Raw genomic sequence first — 24532 nt, forward strand, 5'->3', positions numbered from 1 at the left:
CAAAAAACGAACAAACAAACAAAAAAAGAATATGGATTCCTGGGGACTTCCCTAGCGGTCCAGTGGTTAAGACTTCACACTTCCAAGGCAGGGGGCGCTGGTTTGATCCCTGGTCGGGGAACTAAGATCCCACATGTCGAGTGGTGTGGCCAAAATAAATAAATAGATAAAATTAAAAAAATAAAATAAAAGGTTGATTTGGGTAATAATTTTAAAAAAAGAATATGGATTCCTGTGATACTGCTCACAAAATCCTAAAAGCGTAGTTAAACGCACATAGCTAGTTTTAGGTGTGGATTGTGCTATATTTATTTATTTGAATTTTTAAACATTTATCAACATTTTAGGTTGATTTACTTACAATAAAATGTATATGTTTTCAGTGTACAATAAAATGTATATACCTGTGCTATACATCTTTAGAGGTCTCCAAGTAATGAGTATGTTAAAAGTGATGGAATTATACACGTCGTGATCATTTAGGAGTTAAGCCAGGTATTCATACACCTATACAAAAGTGACTCAGTAATAATTTTTTAAAAACTGTAGGAAGAGAGGATCTAAATAAATGCTGTTATGTGCTATTATAAGTCATATTTCTTCAGACAACAGGAAAAATGAATGATGCATATGAATTTGCATTTTTGTATTGGCTTAAACTACCACATTTGATCTTAACTATTTGTACCCAATAAAACATTTCTTTCTATAGAAAAGATTTACTGTATTCATGTTTTTAATTTTTTAAAGACATCTAGGTCCACCATAGTTTTATTTATTTTTTATAAATTTATTTATTTATTTATTTTTGGCTGTGTTGGGTCTTCGTTGCTGCCCGTGGGCTTTCTTTAGTAGCTGCGAGCAGGGGTTACTCGTTGCGGTGCATGGGCTTCTCACTGCAGTGGCTTCTCTTGTTGTGGAGCACGGGCTCTAGGCACGTGGGCTTCAGTAGTTGTGGCATGCGGGCTCAGTAGTTGTGGCTTGCAGGCTCTAGAGCACAGGCTCAGTAGTTGTGGTGCATGGGCTTTGTTGCTCTGTGGCATGTGGGACCTTCCTGGACCAGGGCTTGAACCTGTGTCCCTTCCTTGGCAGGTGGATTCTTAACCACTGGCCTCCAGGCAAGCCCCAGCAAAGTTTTAGATAAGTTGTTGCTCATTGGGCTCATAATTTTATTTACTTTTCTAATTCAAAATTTTTAAATATTTAAACTTGTTGCCAATTGAAATACCAAGCTCTGTTTTGTCATGGTAACAGATTTATCACTTGTCAAGTACAGCCAGGTTTTTTTTAAAGCACAATTAATGACTGGATGTGCTCAGATTCCATTTGAATTTTGTGTGTGTATACTCCCACATGTATGCATTTCCATGGCAAGGGTGGAAATGTTTTAGACTTCTTTAACAATCTACTAGTGACATTTGAACCTGAAGTGATTTCCTAAAGGTTTTGCTGAACTGACTCTCTTGGTGAATCAATTTAATGCTGTGTCACATGTACAGGAAACCAACAGACCTGCTATTTCTTTGACGTTACCAAAAGTCATTTCCTCTGCCCCAGCTAGGTGGACAACAGTCCAATATCGGTGACTAAGAGGTTATCATGACCAGTAAAATTATCATGACCAAATTATTATGACCAATAGCCAGCAGTTGCAAAGACATTCACTGCCATGGACTAGAGAACAAATTCAGGAGCTACTATTAAGCTTTATTGCTTTTAAGCAGACCTATTCAAGATAGGAAAATTAAGCCAAGATTTTTACTCATTTTCCTCTGAATGCCTAACTACATTTCTCTGAATATTTAACTGCCATAATAATATAGGTCATTTTTCTAGAAAGAGGATTAATTATGTTGCTGGCTTTTGCTCCGAGCAGTGGTTTTCCCAGTATTTTTCAAGCTCAGATCACCCCAACACAAGAATAAATTAGGTCTCTTATTAACTTTTCTTGTCCACAGTATAGGATTGAAAGTTTATTCTGAGTGGAGGATTAAATGTCTTCCTCCTTCCCAAGCTTGATCACCGGCTTCCTTTGGCCTTTTCTCATTGTTTTTTAAGGATTAATTATTTCCACATCATACACAAGCATGTGCAATCCTTACAAAAGAGATGGGTGAAGACAAAACTTTCTCACCATTCGGTTTCAGGGGCTATCACAGGAGAACGAAGTGCATGAAAAAGGTTTCATAACATTGGAGGAGACTTTAAAAGCTCAGTAGAAACACAACTGAAAATCCACAAGAGGGAGATGCTTGCTAAACCGCCAGAAAGTAACTCCCACGAGGGACCTGAGAGAGCCTTAACAGGAGCCAATAGGTCCGCCCGGGATTCAAGGCGGGAGGGAACAGGAGTAAATAGTGGCTGGGGGGAGTACAAGTGAAGGGGAAAGCAGGATTGGCTTCGTGACTTTGGCAGCGAAGCCCGTGCTCAGCCCAAGACCAGGAGCAGAAGCTAAGAGTGTGTTGCCAAAGAGGAGTACACGCTCCCAGCTACCTCCTGTTAGTCCCATAAGTAATGGGGGTGGTTGTCTTTGAAGGCACTTCCGCTTAGCAACCCCACGCGGTTGCTAAGGAGGGACGGTAGCGGGGATGACCCGGAAGTGGTGGTGTCTATTTCTCACTGCCTGCTTTAAGTTTGTCCTATAGGGAGCGCCAGGGTGCTCTGCGCCGGGCCGAGGGTGGGGCCAGCGCTAGAGGTTCCGGTTCGGCTTCTGCGACCCCCTCGGCTCCTCGTCTTCCCCCTCCCCTCCCGCGCCTCTCCTCCCTCCCGTTCCTGGGAACGGGAGAAGCCAAAGCTGCGGGTGGGTAGAGAAGCGCTCGGCGCCTCCGGGAGGGGGCTGCGCCCGCCCCGTCTGTACCCCGAAGCACTGCCAGGTACTCTCTCCGGTTTCGACGGGGTCCGGGAGGCTGGAGCTTGAGGATGTGTGTGTGTATCTGGGGGGTGGTGGGGGCCCCTTCTCCGGCTCGGGGAGGGGAGCGCGGAGATCCTGGGTGGGGCGCAGGCCGGCGTGTGTGCCCCTGGCGGGTTGCGGGGGTGGAAGGAAAGGGCTGGGGATGACGGCTGGCGGAGAGTTTCGGGTGGCCGTGTCGAGGTTGCGGAGGAGGCGCCCCCTCAGATGCAGAAGACTTCGGGCGGTGTGGACGGGGAGTTTGCCACCTGGAGGTTTAGCTCTGAAAGAGGGAGCATCCTCTAGGTCCAGAAGGAGAGCATGGACCCCGGCGGGGTGGATGGGGCAATCCCATACTTCCATTGCCTGCTTTTTCTGCCCACCCCTCTGGGACAGAGCCCGGCTTCGGGGATTGTGAGTCGGCTGGGCACCGTGGGGAGCCGCCCTTGGCAGAGCTAGGGCAGAAGAGTGGGTAAGGAGACCTCCCTCCTCCCAACTTCCGTGCGCTTCCCCCATTTCTTCCTTAACTGCTCTCTTGAACCAGTGTCCCACAGGGGCGGTAGCCCCCTCCCCAAGTGGGTAGGCATCACAGCGTAAAAGAAAGAGGGTGGAACTGGGCTTGTGGCCCCAAATGATACTTCGAATGTTCGGAAAGTGCCAGATTGACATATTCAACCAAGTCTCCCAGCTCAATATTAAGTTTGGTCTAAATTATTTTAGAAAAGTGCAGTTCTGGAAACCAGCAAACTGTAAGCTGGTCTGGCATAGCCTTATTTGGTAGATATGCGTGTTTTTAGAAAATAGACTGAGGGAACCGTAAAGATACAGAGGTCTAGGCAAGACGTGTTGAGGCAAGCCTTTTCCAACATCTTTCTTACCTGCCAGTGAGCTTGACCTAGTTTAAATGAAGCACACAGATCCTCTTCATTTATATTTCAATCAGTGACTGAATTGTAGGTACTGTGTGGTTATCAATGCCTCAGAATAGTTGCGTGAACCTTCAGAGAGACAAGATTCCCTGCTTTTGAGCCTGCCTCATAATCTTTTAAGGAGATAATTGTGGTCAAGTGGAAGTATTGGTTTTGAGGTTAGGTAAATCTGGGATTGAACTCGGACTGCCACTGGCTAGTTGTTGGCCTTGGGCAAGTCATGGAACCTACCAGAGATTCAGTTTTTTCATAAGTAACACGAGTTAAAATTCTAATCAGTATTGTAAGAGGGGGGTAATGTATCTAAATAACAGTCCACTTTAAATGGAAGCACCTTCCAGTTGAAAGATGAATTATTAATACTTTTAATCTTATGCAGTCAGGGTAGCCCAGTTTTGTGGAATGAGGTTTGAGATAGGAACAGAACTGGATAATATTCCAAAACATATATATACAACAGGACTTTCAGTAGCCTCTAGAAATTGATCATAACTAGCATGAAATTCAGTTATCAGTAGTTTCTTAAAACTCTTAAAAATAAAGCAGAATATATGCGTTAACTGAAATGACCAATAATGTTTCAAAGGTTTTTCTCAGATTTGTGATGTGTGTAGTATGGATTGGTAAGAAAAAAATTTAAAAAGTAATGTATATAAATCTTAATTAACATCACATGTCTGGAGAGAATTAAAATTGGGGCATAAAATAGAAGAAAGTAGTTATAATTTTAAGAATAAAATCACAAGTAGCATGACTCATCTTAATTAGATTTAAACTATTAGCAAAACTTACAGAATTTTTATATGTATAATATTCTATAAAATAAATGCAAATGGAATGAATTTCTGCCTTTAAATCATTTGTGATGATAATATGGAAATATATCTCAGAAATATAAAGTCTTTTTTTTTTTTTGGTCAGGTACCAGGCTAATCACTTTTTTTTTTTTTTTTTTTTTTGTGGTACGTGGGCCTCTCACTGCTGTGGCCTCTCCCGCCGCGGAGCACAGGCTCCGGACACGCAGGCCCAGCGGCCATGGCCCACGGGCCCAGCCGCTCCGCGGCATGTAGGATCCTCCCGCACCGGGGCACAAACCCGCGTCCCCTGCATCGGCAGGCGGACTCTCAACCACTGCGCCACCAGGGAAGCCCCACTTTTTAAAAAAATTAATTAAATTAATTAATTAATTAATTTATGGCTGCATTGGCTCTTCGTTGCTGTGCGCAGGCTTTCTCTAGTTGCAGCGAGTGGGAGCTACTCTAGGTTGCCGTGCGTGGGCTTCTCATTGAGGTGGCTTCTCTTGTGGAGCACGGGCTCCAGGCATGCGGGCTTCAGTAGTTGCGGCACGTGGGCTCACTAGTTGTGGTGCACGGGCTTAGTTGATTCACAGCATGTGGGATCTTCCCGGAACAGTGATCGAACCCGTGTCCCCCGCATTGGCAGGCAGATTCCTAACCACTGCGCCACGGGGGAAGCCCACATCATTGAAGTCTTTATATTCATTTGTTTTGTAGATTTAAAACAATATAGTTATTTGTAATCTATTATATGCCAGATTTTCAGCTAATGTAGTTTGCTTTATTTTTTTTTGTAGTTTGCTTTTTGATGTAACTTGAAGTTAGTAATTTTTTTTTCTTTTTTTTGCGGGGGGCCACACTGCATGGCTTTAGGGATCTTATTTCCCTGAACAGGGATCGAACCCGGGCCTCCGCAGTGAAAGTGCCAAGTCTTAACTACTGGACAGCCAGGAAATTCCCAGTAATTTTTAATTATTAATTTTTTAATGTACTTTATACTCAAAAGATAAAAATCAAATAACTTCCTTTAGGGCTTCCCTGGTGGCGCAGTGGTTGGGAGTCTGCCTGCCGATGCAGGGGACACGGGTTCGTGCCCCGGTCCGGGAAGATCCCACATGCCGCGGAGTGGCTGGGCCCATGAGCCATGGCCGCTGAGCCTGCGCGTCCGGAGCCTGTGCTCCGCAATGGGAGAGGCCACAACAGTGAGAGGCCCGCGTACCGCAAAAAAATAAAAAATAAAATAAAACTGTCCAGCTATGTTTCATGCTTCTTGAGGTAGAAATACTATTTTAAATTTTATCCACCACTGCAGCTACATAATAGGCACCAAATAAATATTGGTCAAATTGAATGGATGAATATGTTTAAGATTATTAATAAGGTATCTAATTATGTTTTTACTACATGTTTTGTAAGGTTATTCAACGTTCTAAGTGGCTTTTCTGTACACTGTAAAGTCTTTAGTGTATATGTAAGCATTTAACTGCGTTTTCCTGGATCATTATTTTTCAGTATCTTTTGAATCTTAAAGTTGAGATGATATTATCTTGCTTTGGTAAAGCCATGAGAAGTTCCCATTTTTTTCCCTATCTTCTCATAACACTTTAATAAATAATTCATTTTGGTATAAGAGTTAGGATACTAGCTGGAAAAAGGTATATTTAAAATGTGGGCAATAATAGAGACTGTTACAGATAATGCTTTTCTCAGTGACCTTTTCCACTTAAACAAAGTATGTGGCCATTCCACAGATCTTTGCAATTGTCAGTTATGGAATTTGCTGGTCAGGAAATCTAAAAATGACTAAACCTTCCTTTAATGTCTGTGTCTTGGATGGTCTCAGAAAACTTTAGGAAAGATTGGGAAGGTTTGTATACCATACTAGAATATATAATGAACAAAGTACAGTTAACTTTATTGGTGCTGCCAAATCAGGAGTGAGTTACTGTGGAAATGTTTAAAAAATACCAGGCAGTGCTTTCCTCAAACCAAATGAGTATTCTTCCAGAGCTTGTTTCTATTTTAGAGCTTATTTCTTTTTGGACTATGATTTGCTCTCTAATAAAGATAAATAATCATTGTATCCAGAAAAAAAGGCTGATATCACAGACAGATTTTATTACCGCCAATCTTGATAGAAACTGCTTCAATGGCTTCAAATAAGTGGAAGTAGATTTTCATGAAAGAACTTAAGAATTTGTGGAACGATAGTTTTTCTCTATTGAACATCTAACTTGTCTCTGCTCATTTCTGCCTAATATAGAAACTTTGAGAAGCTGGGAAGAAAAAGAAAAAAGAATGAATTTACTTCAGAATTAGCATTTTATGTTTTGTAGGTTACTTATTTGGAGAGCTAAATTGGATTTTGACATTATTGGGACTGTGTTCAAGATGGACTCGGGGAAAAAAAATTAGAGAGATGCCATCTGCTTCAGATTCCTGTTCCCTCACCCCTTCATGTTTTGTGGCTTTGAATTTATCAGATTTTTTTTTTTTTACATAAAAACCCTCAGTAGATTTAGGTTATATAATTTCAGCTATACCGGTGAACCTGTTACTAAAAGAACTTGCATTTTATATTGAATTACACAGAAGGATCACAGACATTGGTTAAAAGTAATTGTTATTTCAGACTATCTGAACATGAGATAGCTTCATACATCTTTGTCGTCATTTGCTTAATAAACCATTCTTGTCATTAGTGCTTACCACAGTCCACTTATTGGTAGAAGTTGCTAAAAAAATGGATTATGGAGATATAGAATAAATCCTTTTTTTCCTCTGATATTACAACCAGAAGAGAAGTTTCTGTTGTTGTTTTTTTTTATTTACTGATGAATCCACTTAAACTTATTCTTTGAGTAGTGAGTTTTGCCTTACCTTATGCCAATTGCTATAGTTTTCATCTAAGTGATACCATACAGTTCATAGGGTACATACTTGTCACTTTTCAGTTTGAATCTTTAATACTCCTGAGCACAAGCTTTTGGATTTACTGAGCTGGAAAAGAATGTGTCTAGTTCAAGTTACAGTAGTCGGGCACTTAGCATGGACCAGAAAGACCCAGGCATCTTTGAAAAACTATAAAGTAAAAGTGGTATGATATCCCAGAAGTTATCTGAAGAGAGAGTCTTTTGGATAGAAGAGAGCCATGCTGTGTCTGCAATAGGAATGTTCTGGTGATGTGGGAAAACAGATAAACTGCCCTTGTAGTCTGTTCCTCACCCAGAAGCTCCAAGTAGGCAGTGTAGTTATGGCAGGGGCTGGGGTGTCAGGGATGGGAATTGTTCTTCATTAATTGCTCACCCATCATTATGGAGGCATAGACATATTGGGGAAAGGGGAATTCTCTTGGATTTTGTCTTGGCCAGAGAAGCTGAGTGAACAGGTAGCCATTGCCCTGGCTGTCAAAGAGAACTTGGTGTAACACCTCTGGGTGCTGGGTAAGCCTATCAAAATGCTACAGTTTGGTGTCTCCATCAAAATGTCACATAAATTTTCTAAGAAACAACAGCATTGGACCACATTGGTTTCTGTAGTTTTCACTTTCTAATTCTTTAAACTAGAAGAAGAGGCATTGAGGACTTTTGGGCTTCTGAATGAGAGTATCACACCTTACATCCATCTTGATAGATTTATAAATACACTTTAAATTGTCTGTTGGCATCAGTGAATGATGTGAAAATGTTTTAAGTTGTGTGTGTGTGTGTGCGTGTGTGTGCGCGCGCGCTTGAGTGTCCATGATGATTACCAAATTTCAGTTTTTCAGGCTAAATTGCTAACCATAACTGTGGTGAAGCAGTTTCCCAGCTGGATTTCTTCTCTCTTTCCTAGAGGTCACTCTCTGATGTATGTGCTAGTGAGCAGAGATATGACCAAGCCAATAAAAAGGCAAGGAGATTAAAGTTAATTTCTTTTCAGGAATTCCCTGGCAATCCAGTGGTTAGGACTTGGCACTTTCATGCTTTCACTGTGGCGGCCCGGGTTTGATCTCTGGTTGGGGAATATCCTGCAAACCGCACCGCGTGGCCAAAAAAAAAAGAAAAAGTTAATTTCTTTTCATTTAAATTTATTTAAATGCTTATTCAAATTTGATTTTATTAGTTTTTTTTTTCAACTTTGCTAGGATTTCTGTAGTTTAAAGTAGCAATAGGTACTCTTTGAGATTGTGGGTGCCCAACTTTTTTAAAAAAAATTGAGACTATTTTTTTGAACAGTTTTAGATTTACAAAAAAATTGAGCAGGTAGAGAGTTTTATCTCTCTTCATACCCACTTAATTCCCAACCAGTTCCCCCCCCATTTTCTCCCATTTTTAAAAAACATTTATTTATTTGTTTTTGGCTGGGTTGGGTCTTCATTGCTGTGTGTGGGCTTTCTGTAGTTGTGGCCAGTGGGGGCTACTCTTCGTTGTGGTGCGCAGGCTTCTCCCTGCAGTGGCTTCTCTTCTTGTGGAGCACAGGCCCTAGAGTGCGTGGGCTTTAGTAGCTGTGGCATATGGGCTCAGTAGTTGTGGCTCGCGGCCTCTAGAGCGCAGGCTCAGTAGTCGTGGCACATGGGTTAGTTGCTCTGCAGCATGTGGGATCTTGTGGACCAGGGCTCGAACCCGTGTCTCCTGCATTGGCAGGCGGATTCTTAACCACTGCGCCACCAGGGAGGTCCCTCCCCCATTATTAACATCTTGCATTAGTGTGCTATGTTAGTTACGATTAATGAACCAATATTGATACATTATTATTATCCATAGTTTTCATTAGGTTCACGCTTTGTGTTGGTCGGTTCTGTGGGTTATAACAAATGTATAATAACATGTACCCACCATTACAGCTTCATACAGAATAGTTTTACCACCGGAAAAAAAATCCCATTTTACCTATTCATCCCTCCTCTTTTTCCTCCAGAATTCCCGACAAACACTGACCTTTTTACTGTCTCTATAGTTTGCCTTTTCCAAAATTTCATACAATTGGAATCATATAGCATGTAGCTTTTTAAAAAATAATTAATTAATTAATTTTTGGCTGTGTTGGATTTTCATTGCTGCACATTTCTCTAGTTGCGGAGAGCGGGGACTACTCTTCGTTGTGGTGTGTGGGCTTCTCATTGCAGTGGCTTCTCTTGTGGCAGAGCATGGGCTCCAGGCACAGGCTTCAGTAGTTGTGGCACGTGGTTTTAGCAGCTGTGGCTCGCAGGCTCTAGAGCACAGGCTCAGTAGTTGTGGCACACGGGCTTAGTTAGTTGCTCTGCGGCATGTGGGATCTTCATGGACCAGGCCTCGAACCCATGTCCCCTGCGTTGACAGGCAGATTCTTAACCACTGTGCCACCAGGGAAGTCTGTATGTAGGTTTTTTGTTTGTTTGTTTGTTTTTGGCTGCGTTGGGTCTTTGTTGCGACGCGCGGGCTTCTTATTGCACTGGCTTCTCTTGTTGCAGCGCTCGGGCTTCAGTGGTTGCGGCACGCGGGCTTAGTTGCTCTGTGGCATGTGGGATCTTTCTGGACCAGGGATCGAACCCGTGTCCCTTGCGTTGGCAGGCGGATTCCTAACCACTGCGCCACCAGGAAAGTCCCTGTAGCTTTGTTAAAGATTGGTTTCTTTTACTTAGTAATATGCATTTAAGGTTCCTCCATGTCTTATTGTGGCTTGATAGCTCCTGTCCTTTTTTTTCAATTTTTGAATTTTGTTTATTTTTTATACAGCAGGTTCTTATTAGTTATTTACTTTATACATATTAGTGTATATATGTCAATCCCAGTCTCCCAATTCATACCACCACCTCCCCCTCCCCCCGCCACTTTCCCCCGTTGGTGTCCATACATTTGTTCTCTACATCTGTGTTTCTATTTCTGTCCTTCAAACCAGTTCATCTGTACCATTTTTCTAGGTTCCACATATACACATTAATAAACGATATTTGTTTTTATCTTTCTGACTTCACTCTATGACAGTCTCTAGATTCATCCACGTCTCTACAAATGACCCAATTTCATTCCTTTTTATGGCTGAGTAATATTCCATTGTATATATGTACCACATCTTCTTTATCCATTCGTCTGTCGATGGGCATTTAGGTTGCTTCCATGACCTGGCTATTGTAAATAGTGCTACAGTAAACATTGGAGTGCATGTGTCTCTTTGAATTATGTTTTTCTCTGGGTATATGCCCAGTAGTGGGATTGCTGGGTCATATGGTAATTCTAATTTTAGTTTTTTAAGGAACCTCCATACTCTTCTCCATAGTGCTGTATCAATTTACAGTCCCACCAACAGTGCAAGAGGGTTACCTTTTCTCCACACCCTCTCCAGAATTCGTTGTTTGTAGATTTTCTGATGATGCCCGTTCTAACTGGTGTGAGGTGATACCTCATTGTAGTTTTGTTTTTTTTTTTTGCCGTACGCTGGCCTCTCACTGTTGTGGCCTCTCCCGTTGTGGAGCACAGGCTCCAGACGCACAGGCTCATCGGCCATGGCTCACGGGCCCAGCCGCTCCGCGGCATGTGGGATCTTCCCGGACCGGGGCACGAACCCACGTCCCCTGCATCGGCAGGCGGACTCTCAACCACTGCGCCACCAGGGAAGCCCACCACTGCGCCACCAGGGAAGCCCCTCATTGTAGTTTTGATTTGCATTTCTCTAATATTGAGCAGCTTTTCATGTGCTTCCTCTCCATCTATATGTCTTCTTTGGAAAAATGTCTATTTAGGTCTTCTGCCCATTTTTGGATTGGGTTGTTTGTTTTTTTAATATTGAGCTGCATGAGCTGTTTATATATTTTGGAGATTAAACCTGTGTCTGTTGATTTGTTTGCAAATATTTTCTCCCATTCTGAGGGTTGTCTTTTCATCTTGTTTGTAGTTTCCTTTGCTTTGCAAAAGCTTTTAAGTTTCATTAGGTCCCATTTGTTTATTTTTGTTTTTACTTCCATTACTCTAGGAGGTGGGTCAAAAAAGATCTTGCTGTGATTTGTGTCAAAGAGTGTTCTTCCTATGTTTTACTCTAAGAGTTTTATAGTGTCCAGTCTTACATTTAGGTCTCTAATCCATTTTGAGTTTATTTTTGTGTATGGTGTTAGGGCGTGTTCTAATTTCATTCTTTTACACATAGCTGTCCATTTTTCCCAGCACTGCTTATTGAAGAGACTGTCTTTTCTCCATTGTATATCCTTGCCTCCTTTGTCATAGATTAGTTTACCATAGGTGCATGGGTTTATCTCTGGGCTTTCTATCCTGTTCCATTGATCTGTATTTCTGTTTTTGTGCCAGTATCATATTGTCTTGTTTACTATAGCTTTGTAGTATAGTCTGAAGTCAGGGAGTCTGATTCCTCCAGCTCCATTTTTTTCCCTCAAGACTGCTTTGGCTATTCGGAGTCTTTTGTTTCTCCATACAGATTTTAAGATTTTTTATTCTAGTTCTGCAAAAATGCCACTGGTAGTTCGATAGGGGTTGCATTGAATCTGTATATTGCTTTGGGTAGTATAGTCATTTTCACAATATTGATTCTTCCAATCCAAAAACATGGTATATTTCTCCATCTGTTTGTGTCATCTTTGATTTCTTTCATCAGTGTCTTATAGTTTTCTGAGTACAGGTCTTTTACCTCCTTAGGTAGGTTTATTCCTAGGTATTTTATTCTTTTTGTTGCAGTGGTGAATAGGATTGTTTGCTTAATTTCTCTTTCTGATCCTTCGTTGTTAGTATATAGGAATGCCAGAGATTTCTGTGCATTAATTTTGTTTTCTGCAACTTTACCAAATTCATTGATTAGCTCTAGTAATTTTCTGGTGGCATCTTTAGGATTCTCTATGTATAGTATCATGTCATCTGCAAACAGTGACAGTTTTACTTTTTCTTTTCCAATTTGTATTCCTTTTATTTCTTTTTCATCTCTGATTGTCGTGGCTAGGACTTCCAAAACTGTTGAATAATAGTGGCGAGAGTTGACATCCTTGTCTTGGTCCTGGTCTTAGAGGAAATGCTTTCAGTTTTTCACCATTGAGAATGATGTTTGCTGTGGACTTGTCATGTATGGCCTTTATTATTTTGAGGTAGGTTCCCTCTATGCCCACTTTCTGGAGAGTTTTTATCATAAATGGGTGTTGAATTTTGTCAAAAGCCTTTTCTGCATCTACTGATATGATCATATGGTTTTTCTCCTTCAATTTGTTAATATGGTGTATCACATTGATTGATTTGCGTATACTGAAGAATCCTTGCATCCCTGGGATAAATCCACTTGATCATGCTGTATGATCCTTTTAATGTGTTGTTGGATTCTGTTTGCTAGTATTTTTTTTCTTTTTTTTTTTTTGCGGTACGCAGGCCTCTCACTGTTGTGGCCTCTCCCGTCGCGGAGCACAGGCTCCAGACGCGCAGGCTCAGCGGCCATGGCTCATGGGCCCAGCCACTCTGTGGCATGTGGGATCTTTCCGGACCGGTGCATGATCCCGTGTCCCCTGCATCGTCAGGCGGACTCTCAACCACTGCGCCACCAGGGAAGCCCTTGCTAGTATTTTGTTGAGGATTTTTGCATCTATATTCATCAGTGATATTGGTCTGTAATTTTCTTTTTTTGTAGTATCTTTGTCTGGTTTTGGTACCAGGGTGATGGTGGCCTCATAGAATGAGTTTAGGAGTGTTCCTTCCTCTACAATTTTTTGGAAGACTTTGAGAAGGATGGGTGTTAGCTCTTCTCTAACTGTTTGATAGAATTCACCTGTGAAGACATCTGGTCCTGGACTTTGGTTTGTTGGAAGATTTTTAATCACAGTTTCAATTTCATTACTTGTGATTGGTCTGTTCATATTTTCTATTTCTTCCTCGTTCAGACTTGGAAGTTTATACCTTTCTATGAATTTGTCCATTTCTTCCAGGTTGTCCATTTTATTGGCATAGAGTTGCTTGTAGTAGTCTCTTAGGGTGCTTTGTATTTCTGTGGTGTCCGTTGTGACTTCTTTTTCATTTCTAATTTTATTGATTTGAGTCCTCTCCCTCTTTTTCTTGATGACTCTGGCTAAAGTTTTATCAATTTTTTTTTATCTTCTCAAAGAACCAGCTTTTAGTTTTATTTATCTTTGCTATTGTTTTCTTTGTTTCTATTTCATTTATTTTGCTCTGATTTTTGTGATTTCTTTCCTTCTACTAATTTTGGGTTTTGTTTCTTCTTTCTCTAGTTCCTTTAGGATTTGAGATTTTTCTTGTTTCTTGAGGTAGGCTTGTATTGCTATAAACTTACCTCTTAGAACTGCTTTTGCTGCATCCCATAGGTTTTGGATCATTGTGTTTTCATTGTAATTTGTCTCTAGGTATTTTCTGATTTGCTCTTTGATTTATTCAGTGATGTCTTGGTTATTTAGTAACATATTGTTTAGTCTCCATGTGTTTGTGTTTTTTATGTTTTTTTCCCTGTAATTGATTTCTAATCTCATAGCGCTGTGGTCAGAAAAGATGCTTAATATGATTCCAATTTTCTTAAATTTACCAAGGCCTGGTTTGTGATCCAAGATGTGATCTATCCTGGAGAATGTTCCATGTGCACTTGAGAAGAAAGTGTAATCTGCTGTTTTTGGATGGAATGTCCAATAAATACCAGTTAAATCTGTCTGGTCTATCGTGTCATTTAAAGCTTGTGTTTCCTTATTTTCTGTTTGGATGATTTGTCCATTGGTGTAAGTGAGGTGTTAAGGTCCCCCACTATTATTGTGTGACTGTTGATTTTCTCTTTTATAGCTGTTAGCAGTTGACTTATATGTTGAGGTGCTCCTGTGTTGGGTGCATATATATTTATAATTGTTATATCTTCTTCTTGGATTGATGACTTGATCATTATGTAGTCTCCCTCCTCATCTCTTGTAGCAGTCTTTATTTTAAAGTCTATTTTATCTGATACGAGTATTGCTACTCCAGCTTTCTTTTGATTTCCTTTTGCATGGAATATCTGTTTCCATCCCCTCGCTTTCAGTCTGTATGTGTCCCTAGGTCTGAAGTGGGTCTCTTGTAGACAGCATATATATGGGTCTTGTTTTTGTATCCATTCAGCGAGCCTGTGTCTTTTGGTTGGAGCATTTAATCCATTCACGTTTAAGGTAATTATCGATATGTATGTTCCTAGTACCATTTTCTTAATTGTTATGGGTTTGTTATTGTAGGTCTTTTCCTTCACTTGTGTTTCCCACTTAGAGAAGTTCCTTTAGCATTTGTTGTAGAGCTGGTTTGGTGGTGCTGAATTCTCTTAGCTTTTGCTTGTCTGTAAAGCTTCTGATTTCTCCCTCGAATCTGAATGAGATCCTTGCTGGGTAGAGTAATGTTGGTTGTAGGTTCTTCCCATTCATCACTTTAAATATATCGTGCCACTCCCTTCTGGCTTGTAGAGTTTTTGCTGAGAAATCAGCTGTTAACCTTATGGGAGTTCCCTTATGTTATTTGTCGTTTTTCCTTTGTTGCTTTCAGTAATTTTTCTTTGTCTTTAATTTTTGTTAGTTTGATCACTATGTGTCTCAGTGTGTTTCTCCTTGGGTTTCTCCTGCCTGGGACTCTCTGTGCTTCCTGGACTTGGGTGGCTATTTCCTTTCCCATGTTAGGGAAGTTTTCAACTATAATCTCTTCAGGTATTTCTCAGGTCCTTTCTCTCTCTCTTCTCCTTCTGGGACACTTATAATGCGAGTGTTGTTGCGTTTAATGTTGTCCCAGAGGTCTCTTAGGCTGTCTTCATTTCTTTTCATTCTTTTTTCTTTATTCTGTTCCAGCAGCAGTGAATTCCACCATTCTATCTTCCAGGTCACTTATCCGTTCTTCTGCCTCAGTTATTCTGCTGTTGATTCCTTCTAGAGTATTTTTCTTTTCAGTGATTGCATTGTTCATCTCTCTTTGTTCTTTAATTCTTCTAGGTGTTTATTCTTTAATTCTTCTAGGTGTTTGTTAAACGTTTCTTGCATCTTCTCGATCTTTTCCTCCATTCGTTTTCCCGAGGTCCTGCATCATCTTCACTATAGTTATTCTGAATTCTTTTTCTGGAAGGTTGCCTATCTGCACTTCATTTAGTTGTTTTTCTTGGGTTTTATCTTGTTCCTTCATCTGATACAAAGTCCTCTGCCTTTTCATCTTGTGTATCTTTCTGTGAATGGGATTTTCCTTCCACAGGCTGCAGAATTGTAGTTCCTTTTGCTTCTGCTGTCTACTCTCTGGTGGATGAGGCTATCTGTGAGGCTTGTGCAAGCTTCCTGTTGGGAGGGACTGGTGGGTAGAACTGGGTGTTGCTCTGGAGGGCAGAGCTCAGTAAAACTTTTATCTGCTTGTCTGCTGATGGGTGAGGCTGGGTTCCCTCCCTGTTGGTTGTTTGGCCTGAGGCGACCCAACACTGGAGCTTACCTGGCTCTTTGGTGTGGCTAATGGTGGACTCTAGGAGGGCTCACACCAAGGAGTACTTCCCAGAACTTCTGCTGCCAGTGTCCTTGTCCCCATGGTGAGCCACAGCCACCGCCTGCCTCTGCCTCCAATACTAGCAGGTAGGTCTGGTTCAGTCTTCTGTGGGGTCACTGCTCCTTCCCCTCGGTCCCACTGCACACACTTCTTTGTGTGTGCCCTACAAGAGTGGAACCTATGTTTTCCCCAGTCCTGTCAAAATCCTGCAGTCAAATCCCACTAGCCTTCAAAGTCTGATTCTCTAGGAATTCCTCCTCCCGTTGCTGGAACCCCAGGTTGGGAAGCCAGACGTGGGGCTCAAAACCTTCACTCCAGTGGACTTCTGTGGACTTCTGTGGTATAAGTGTTCTCCAGTTTGTGAGTCTCCCACCCAGTAGTTATGGAATTTGATTTTATTGTGATTGTGCCCCTCCTACCATCTCATTACGGCTTCTCCTTTGTCTTTGGATGTGGAGTATCTTTTTTTGGTGAGTTCCAGTGTCTTCCTGTCGATGATTGTTCAGCAGTTAGTTGTGACTCCGGTGTTCTCTCAAGAGGGAGTGAGTGCATGTCCTTCTACTCCGCCATCTTGAACCAGTCTCCTAGCTTCTGTCCGTTTATTGCTGAATAATTTTGTATTATATGGATGTAACAGTTTGTTTATCCCTTCAAATATAGAAGGACATCTTAGTTGCTTCCATTTTTTTGGGGGGGTGGCATGTGCAGGGTTTTGTGTGTACGTAAGCTTTCAGCTCCTTTGGGTAAAGAACAAGTGTGATTGCTGGGTTGTATGATAAGACTATGCTTAATTTTGTAGGAAACTGTGAAACTGTCTTTCAGAGTTGTTATGCCAATACGCATTCCCATCACCAATGAATGAGTGTTCCTGTTGCTCTGAGTACTTGCTAGAATTTGATATCATCAGTTTTTTGTACTTGAGCCTTTCTAATAGGTGTTTTAATTTGTAATTTCCTAATGACATACAGTGTTGAACTGCCTTTTTTTTTTTTTTTTCGCGGTATGTGGGCCTCTCACTGTTGTGGCCTCTCCCATCGCGGAGCACAGGCTCCGGACGCGCAGGCTCAGCGGCCATGGCTCACAGGCCTAGCCGCTCCGCAGCATGTGGGATCCTCCAGGACCAGGGCACGAACCCGTGTCCCCTGCATCAGCAGAAGGATTCTCAACCACTGCGCCACCAGGGAAGCCCCTGAACTGCCTTTTTATATGCTTGTTTGCCATCTATGTATATTCTTTGGTGAGATGCCTTTTCAGATCTTTTTGCCCATTGTTAAATTGTTTCTTATTGTTGGGTTTTAAGTGTTCATTGTATATTTTGGATAGGAATCCTTTATCAGTTATATTTTTGGCAAATATTTTTTTCCAATCTGTGGCTTGTCTTTTTATTCTCTTAGCAGTGTCTTTAATAGTATGAAAGTTTTTAGTTTTAATAAAGTACAGCTTTACAAGTTTTTCTTTCATTGAGCATGCTTTTGGTGTTGTATCTATAAACTCATTGCCAAACCCAAGGGCACATAGATTTTCTCCTATGCTATCTTTGAGAGTTTATATAGTTTTGCATTTTACACTGAGTTGTAAGATCCATTTGAGTTTTTGTAGAAGGTTTAAGGACTGTGTCTATATTCATATTATTGCAAAAGGATGTCCAGTTGTTCTGTTTTTCTTTTAATTTTATTTATTTATTATTAATTTTTGGCTGCATTGTGTCTTTGTTGCTGCTCATGGGCTTTCTCGTTGTGGTGAGGGAGGGCTACTCATTGTTGCAGTGCGTGGGCTTCTCATTGCGGTGGCTTCTCCTGTTGCTGAGCATGGGCTCTAGGCCTGTGGGGTCACTAGTTGCAGCTCGCGAGCTCTTGAGCACAGGCTCAGTAGTTGTGGTGCATGGGCTTAGTTACTCCACGGTATGTGGGATCTTCCCAGACCAGGGATCAAACCCGTGTCCCCTGCCAAAGGGGATTCTTAACCACTGCACCACCAGGGAAGTCCCTGTCCAGTTATTAAGATGTTTTCTATTCTAAAAATGTTAATATGGTATTTTTTAAACGACTTTACTTTTTAGAGCAGTTTTAGATTCACAGTAAAACTAAGAGTAAGGTACAGAGATTTCCCATATGTGTTCCCACACATGCATAGCCTCCCCCATTATCAATATCCCCTACCCAAGTGGTACATTTGTTATAATTGATGAACCTACATGGACAAATCATAATTTCCCAAAGTCCGTAGTTTAATTTAGGGTTCATTCTTTGTTCTGTACTTACTATGGGTTTGGAAAAATGTACAGTAACAATTATTCATCCTTTTAATATAGAGAGTATTTTCTTTTTTTTTTTTTTTGCATCTTTATTGGAGTATAATTGCTTTACAATGGTGTGTTAGTTTCTGCTTTATAACAAAGTGAATCAGTTATACATATACATATGTTCCCATATCTCTTCCCTCTTGGGTCTCCCTCCCTCCCACCCTCCCTATTCCACCCCTCTAGGTGGTCACAAAGCACCGAGTTGATCTCCCTGTGCTATGCGGCTGCTTCCCACTAGCTATCTATTTTACGTTTGGTAGTGTATATATGTCCATGCCACTCTCTCACTTTGTCACAGCTTACCCTTCCCCCTCCCCATATCCTCAAGTCCATTCTCTAGTAGGTCTGTGTCTTTATTCCTGTCTTACCCCTAGGTTCTTCATGAAGGTGGGCTTTCTATCCTGTTCCATTGATCTATATTTTTGTTTTTGGGCCAGTACCATACTGTCTTGATTACTATAGCTTTGTAGTATAGCCTGAAGTCAGGAAGCCTGATTCTTCCAGCTCCATTGTTCGTTCTCAAGATTGCTTTGGCTATTCGGAGTCTTTTGTGTTTCCATACAAATTGTGAAATTTTTTATTCTAGTTCTGTGAAAAATGCCAGTGGTAGTTTGATAGGGATTGCATTGAATCTGTAGATTGCTTTGGGTAGTAGAGTCATTTTCACAGTGTTGATTCTTCCAATCCAAGAACATGGTATATCTCTCCATCTATTTGTATCATCTTTAATTTCTTTCATCAGTGTCTTATAATTTTCTGCATACAGGTCTTTTGTCTCCTTAGGTAGGTTTATTCCTAGATATTTTATTCTTTTTGTTGCAATGGTAAATGGGAGTGTTTTCTTGATTTCACTTTCAGATTTTTCATCATTAGTGTATAGGAATGCCAGAGATTTCTGTGCATTAATTTTGTATCCTGCTACTTTACCAAATTCATTGATTAGCTCTAGTAGTTTTCTGGTAGCATCTTTAGGATTCTCTATGTATAGTATCATGTCATCTGCAAACAGTGACAACTTTACTTCTTCTTTTCCGATTTGGATTCCTTTTATTTCCTTTTCTTCTCTGACTGCTGTGGCTAAAACTTCCAAAACTATGTTGAATAAGAGTGGTGAGAGTGGGCAACCTTGTCTTGTTCCTGATCTTAGTGGAAATGCTTTCAGTTTTTCACCATTGAGGATGATGTTGGCTGTGGGTTTTTCATATATGGCCTTTATTATGTTGAGGAAAGTTCCCTCTATGCCTACTTTCTGCAGGGTTTTTATCATAAATGGGTGTTGAATTTTGTCAAAAGCTTTCTCTGCATCTATTGAGATGACCATATGGTTTTTCTCCTTCAATTTGTTAATATGGTGTATCATGTTGATTGATTTGCGTATATTGAAGAATCCTTGCATTCCTGGAATAAACCCCACCTGATCATGGTGTATGATCCTCTTAATGTGCTGTTGGATTCTGTTTGCTAGTATTTTGTTGAGGATTTTTGCATCTATGTTCATCGGTGATATTGGCCCGTTACAGAGTATTTTCAATGCCCTAAAAGTCCTCTGTGCTCTGCCAATTTATCCCTCCCTCACACCCCAACCCTTGAGTATTTTTTTCTTTTTTAGAAAATTAATGTATGAAATAATTCCTGGGGGTAGTTTTGAAAAGAGATTTTTCTAACTATGAGATGTAATTGGAAGCATTATTCAGAGTCTCAAGTTTCCCTTTCAAAAAGATTGATACTACGTCATTAGGTGTTAATTGGCAGGTGCTTTAATTCTTTGAGATATGTAATTGGGCATTAGGAAGTGTGAGCTAAATGTGGTACTGTTCACATGACAGTTGCAGGTGGTAAAGGGGCTTGATAGGAGATCTAAATTCAGGATTTCTGAACTGTTTACTAAAGTTAAGATCCTTTGCCACTTACATTTTATAGTTGTGCAGGTTTCAGCTATACAGATTTCTTGGCTGCCATCTCCAGTATTTGCTTCTTCCTGTTACATTTGTTGAAGGCCATCCAGAAACTTGAGCTGGCAACGTTTGAGTAGGAAGAGATATCATGGGTACTGCTGTAGTTGCCTGATATTTCCAATTTGGATTCAGAGTGGAAGTATCTGTTTTAAAAGCAATAAAATGCTGTCCTGAGGCACTGTTTATCACATAGCCTGAGTAGTAATTGTTAGAATCCTCTTTCAGTTGGCTTTAAAATTGTCCTGTCTGGATTTCTAGGACACCTTCTGTTTTCTAAACATGTTAACTTAATTGGTATTGGGACATCCAAATATTCCAGTCATCTTTAGCGTGATGCAAAAATTGTTTAATAACTCCATGTTTGATGGATTTTGTTTGCTTTTTCACCTAGTTAAATAAAAACAGACATGAGGAATGATGTGTTTGTGTGAAAGCACTTAGGTTTTCCAAAGATAGCTGCTCTCCAAGTCAATCAATACGTAAGCTCGCTTTGTCTTTAATGGGATCCATTTGGTTAATGCTTATGTTTCTTGAGTTTCATAGATTATGGAATCATAAAGTAAAAGAAAACATGGAAATGGTCTAGTTAGACTTTTTCATTTTACAGCTGAGACTACTTAAGTGCAGAGAGACTAAGAGACTTGATCTAGATTGTATAGCTAATGAGTCACACTGGAACCCAGGTCTCCTGACATATATAATACACTAATTTGTTCTCTTTAGTTAATGAAGAAATAATGATTGTATAAGACATAAAATTTCCGGGAAATTTAAGTAGACAATTAAACTTCTACAGTATTAGAATTCAGGTATTTAGTTGAAATCCTGGTTAATTTCTGAAGTGTTGAGTTAGTATTTCTTTAAATACCAGGTGTCACTGGATCTTTAGTTAAGAGCAAATTTGTTATTTTTCACATTCTAGATAGAAATCAGCCAATTCAAAAATAATGAAGATATTATAGCCTATATTTAGCAAGCACATATTTGGCTGTATTAAAATGAATCTTTTTTAAAAAATTTATTTATTTTTGGCTGCGTTGGGTCGTCATTGCTGCACATGGGCTTTCTGTAGTTGCGGGGGCTACTCTTCCTTGCCGTGCATGGGCTTCTCATTGTGGTGGCTTCTCTTGGCGTGGAACACAGGCTCTAGGCATGTGGGCTTCAGTAGTTGTGGCACACGGGTTCAGTAGTTGTGGCACACAGGCTTAGTTGCTCCGTGGCATGTGGGATTTTCCCACACCAGGGATCAAACCCGTGTCCCCTGCATTGGCAAGTAGATTCTTTTTTTTTTTTTTTGTGGTACGCGGGCCTCTCACTGTTGTGGCCTCTCCCGTTGCGGAGCACAGGCTCCGGATGCGCAGGCTCAGCGGCCATGGCTCATGGGCCTAGCCACTTCGCGGCATGTGGGATCTTCCCGGACCCGGGCACGAACCCGTGTCCCCTGCATTGGCAGGTGGACTCTCAACCACTGCGCCACCAGGGAAGCCCGGCAGGTAGATTCTTAACCACTGTGCCACCAGAGAAGTCCCTAAAATGAATCTTAATGTATTTTTTCTTTGCACAGTGGAGATAATCTGTTAATTTTTAAAAATAAATTTATTTATATTTTATTTATTTGTATTTGGTTACGTTGGGTCTTCTTCGTAGCTGCGCGTGGGGGCTACTCTTTGTTGCGGTGCATGTGCTTCTCATTGCGGTAGCTTCTCTTGTTGCAGAGCACAGGCTCTAGGAGCATGGGCTTCAGTAATTGTGGCACGTGGGCTCAGTAGTTGTGGCGCACGGGCTTAGTTGCTCCGTGGCATGTGGGATCTTCCCGGACCAGGGCTTGAACACACGTTCCCTGCATTGGCAGGTGGATTCTTAACCACTACGCCACCAGGGAAGTCCCTAAAATGAATCTTAATGTATTTTTTCTTTGCACAGTGGAGGTAATCTGTTAATATTTAATGTCATAAAGGAACTATGGAATTCTGCTTCATGTGGTGGTATATTTATAAAACTAGAGTGGAGTGTTATATAGAACTGAAAGTACAGATTAATTTAATATGCATCTGGTGAATTCAGGGCTTGAAGGATGCACATCTGTTGAGAAAACAAATCATAGAACTATTCAGAGCTTCAGCATCTTTAAATATGTGTGCTTTGATTCTCTTTAACTGTTTTGAAACAGTCTTTAATGGATTTAGAAAAGGCTATTTGCTCTAAGGAAGCAACTCTGAAGCCATTATGATTCTATTAATCATTTTATTATTCTCCACAGCATTTTGATGCATTAGTATTTTTTTCCAATTTACTTATTGGGGAAGGAAGGAGTTAAATGACTCAGTAACAAAATGAGTTTGTTGCAGAGTATAAAAGAAGGAGTATAGTTTCCTGAATTGTATAGAGTAGAAATACTCAAAGCTTTGAATTCCAATTTGAATCCACAGTCAGTGAGGAAGTAAGCACTGAGTTCCTACTGTGTATTATCACCATACTAGTATTGTAGTAATATAGAAATTAAAGATGTGATAATTGATCAAGTGTGAGAATGAATTTAAAATGAAAGAGAGTAACAGTTTGATATGTAACTAAGTGCAAACTTCATGATATAATCTGGTAACACTGTAGGAATTTAGGGGGAAGAAAATTTAGTGAGCGTTCATAATTCTGGTCAGAAGGAGATTGAAGGTCAAGTAGTGGATCTCAACTTTGCCTGCTTATTAGAATCACTTGGGGCAACTTGTCCCCAGGATCAGTTGAATCAGAATCTCAGGTGTGGGACATCCACAATTTTATTTGTTTTGTTTTGTTTGGGGGGCGGTGGGAAGGGGTGGCGTGCCACAGTTTGTGGGATCTTAGTTCCCTGGCCAGAGACTGAACCTGCGCCCTTGTCCTGACCACTGGACTGCCAGGGAATTCCCCCATCCATCGTTTTTAAAAGCTTTCCCAAGATGATTGTAATGTGCAGGCTTACAGGATGGTTATGATTTGGGCAAGCAAGAAAGTCTTTTGGGGCAGCAAAGTTAACTCAGGGAGGGAGAATTGGGCACAGCCTGTGAAACTAATGAAAGTCGTATGTACTGGTTAGGGAGTAGGAAGAACTAAGATTAAGGAGGCAGAAGGGGGTCATATTTTAAGCAGTACTTCTCACTTCTCAAAGTGTGGTTCCTCAACCAACAGCATCAGAATCACCTGGAAGTTTATTACAAAGCAAATTCTGAGGCTCTGCTCCAGACTTACTGAACTGGAAACTCTGGGGGTGGGTTCTAACAATGTGTTTTTAACAAGCAATCCAGATGATTCTGATGTACGCTAAAGTTTGAGAACAGCTGTTAACAGAGGATAATGAAAGGCAGAGAATGTTAGATTTGATGTCGTAATAAGTACAGACCCATTGAAGGTTTTTTAAGCTGGGGAGTAACAGGATGTATTTGTATGTACAAGGTAAATCTGTTTATGATGTGCAGAATCCTTTGGACTACTGAAAGAGGAATGAAGGAAGCCAGTTGAGGAGGTGCAGACATAATCTAGTGGATATAATCTAGCAGCAGGGAGGGTCTGTTCTCGGGAAATATCATTGAAAACACAGAACAGTAATAATAGTGATGGCAGTTTGTTTAGTGTTTATATCATGGGAGTTTGCTAAATGCTTTGTATACATTATCTCATTCTCACAGCAAGCCACTGAGGTGTGGCTGCTATTCCCATTATACGGACAGGAAGTGAGGCAAAGAAAGGTTACCTCCAGCTTTCACACTGTTGATAAGTGGGAGACACAGATGTCAAGCTAAGTACTTCTACCTCAGAAGTCTCTTGAAGAAACAGCTCATAGTAACTAGAAAACAAGAGATAAGGAAGACTCAAAAGTTTCAGCCCTAGGTGACAGATAGCAAGGGGAAAGTGACTGTCAGAAGGGAAGTAGTGCTTACAGTGGGTACCAGGGCAAGTCATTTAGCCCATTTGAAACTATATTGTAAAAGTGACTGTGAGAAGTAATCAATGGAAATTTTTGTATTGTGCTCTTTAGGTAAAAAGTTTAAAGTAACTTGGGATAGCTGAGTTTCTGAGTTTTGTTTGGCCTTTTTGCTCATGGTGAGTGAGTTTAAAACCTCATCCATCTTTTTAAAAATATCCTTTAGATTTTAGAGTAGATAAGTCTTTAAGTCAATTATGCCTGAGAAGCTTTCTGTAATACCACTCTTCCCTCTCTAGAGAGATATTGTGATTTAGAAAAAGGTCAGGAACATCTTAAGACAGTTTAAGAAC

General features: G+C 40.7%; 1 protein-coding gene across 2 annotated transcripts in view; it reads left to right on the forward strand.

Moving 5' to 3' along the window:
• The first annotated feature begins 2703 nt into the window (after nt 1-2703).
• Nucleotides 2704-24532, forward strand: part of CSNK1G1 (casein kinase 1 gamma 1) — a 149354-nt gene continuing 127525 nt past the window's right edge. For both annotated transcript variants that reach the window (XM_060005791.1, XM_060005790.1), the window contains exon 1: nt 2704-2873. The gene's annotated coding sequence lies outside the window, so the exon portion shown is untranslated. The remainder of the gene's footprint in view (nt 2874-24532) is intronic.

Source organism: Delphinus delphis, chromosome 2, assembly GCF_949987515.2.
Source record: "Delphinus delphis chromosome 2, mDelDel1.2, whole genome shotgun sequence".
NCBI classification, from domain to species: Eukaryota; Metazoa; Chordata; class Mammalia; order Artiodactyla; family Delphinidae; genus Delphinus; species Delphinus delphis.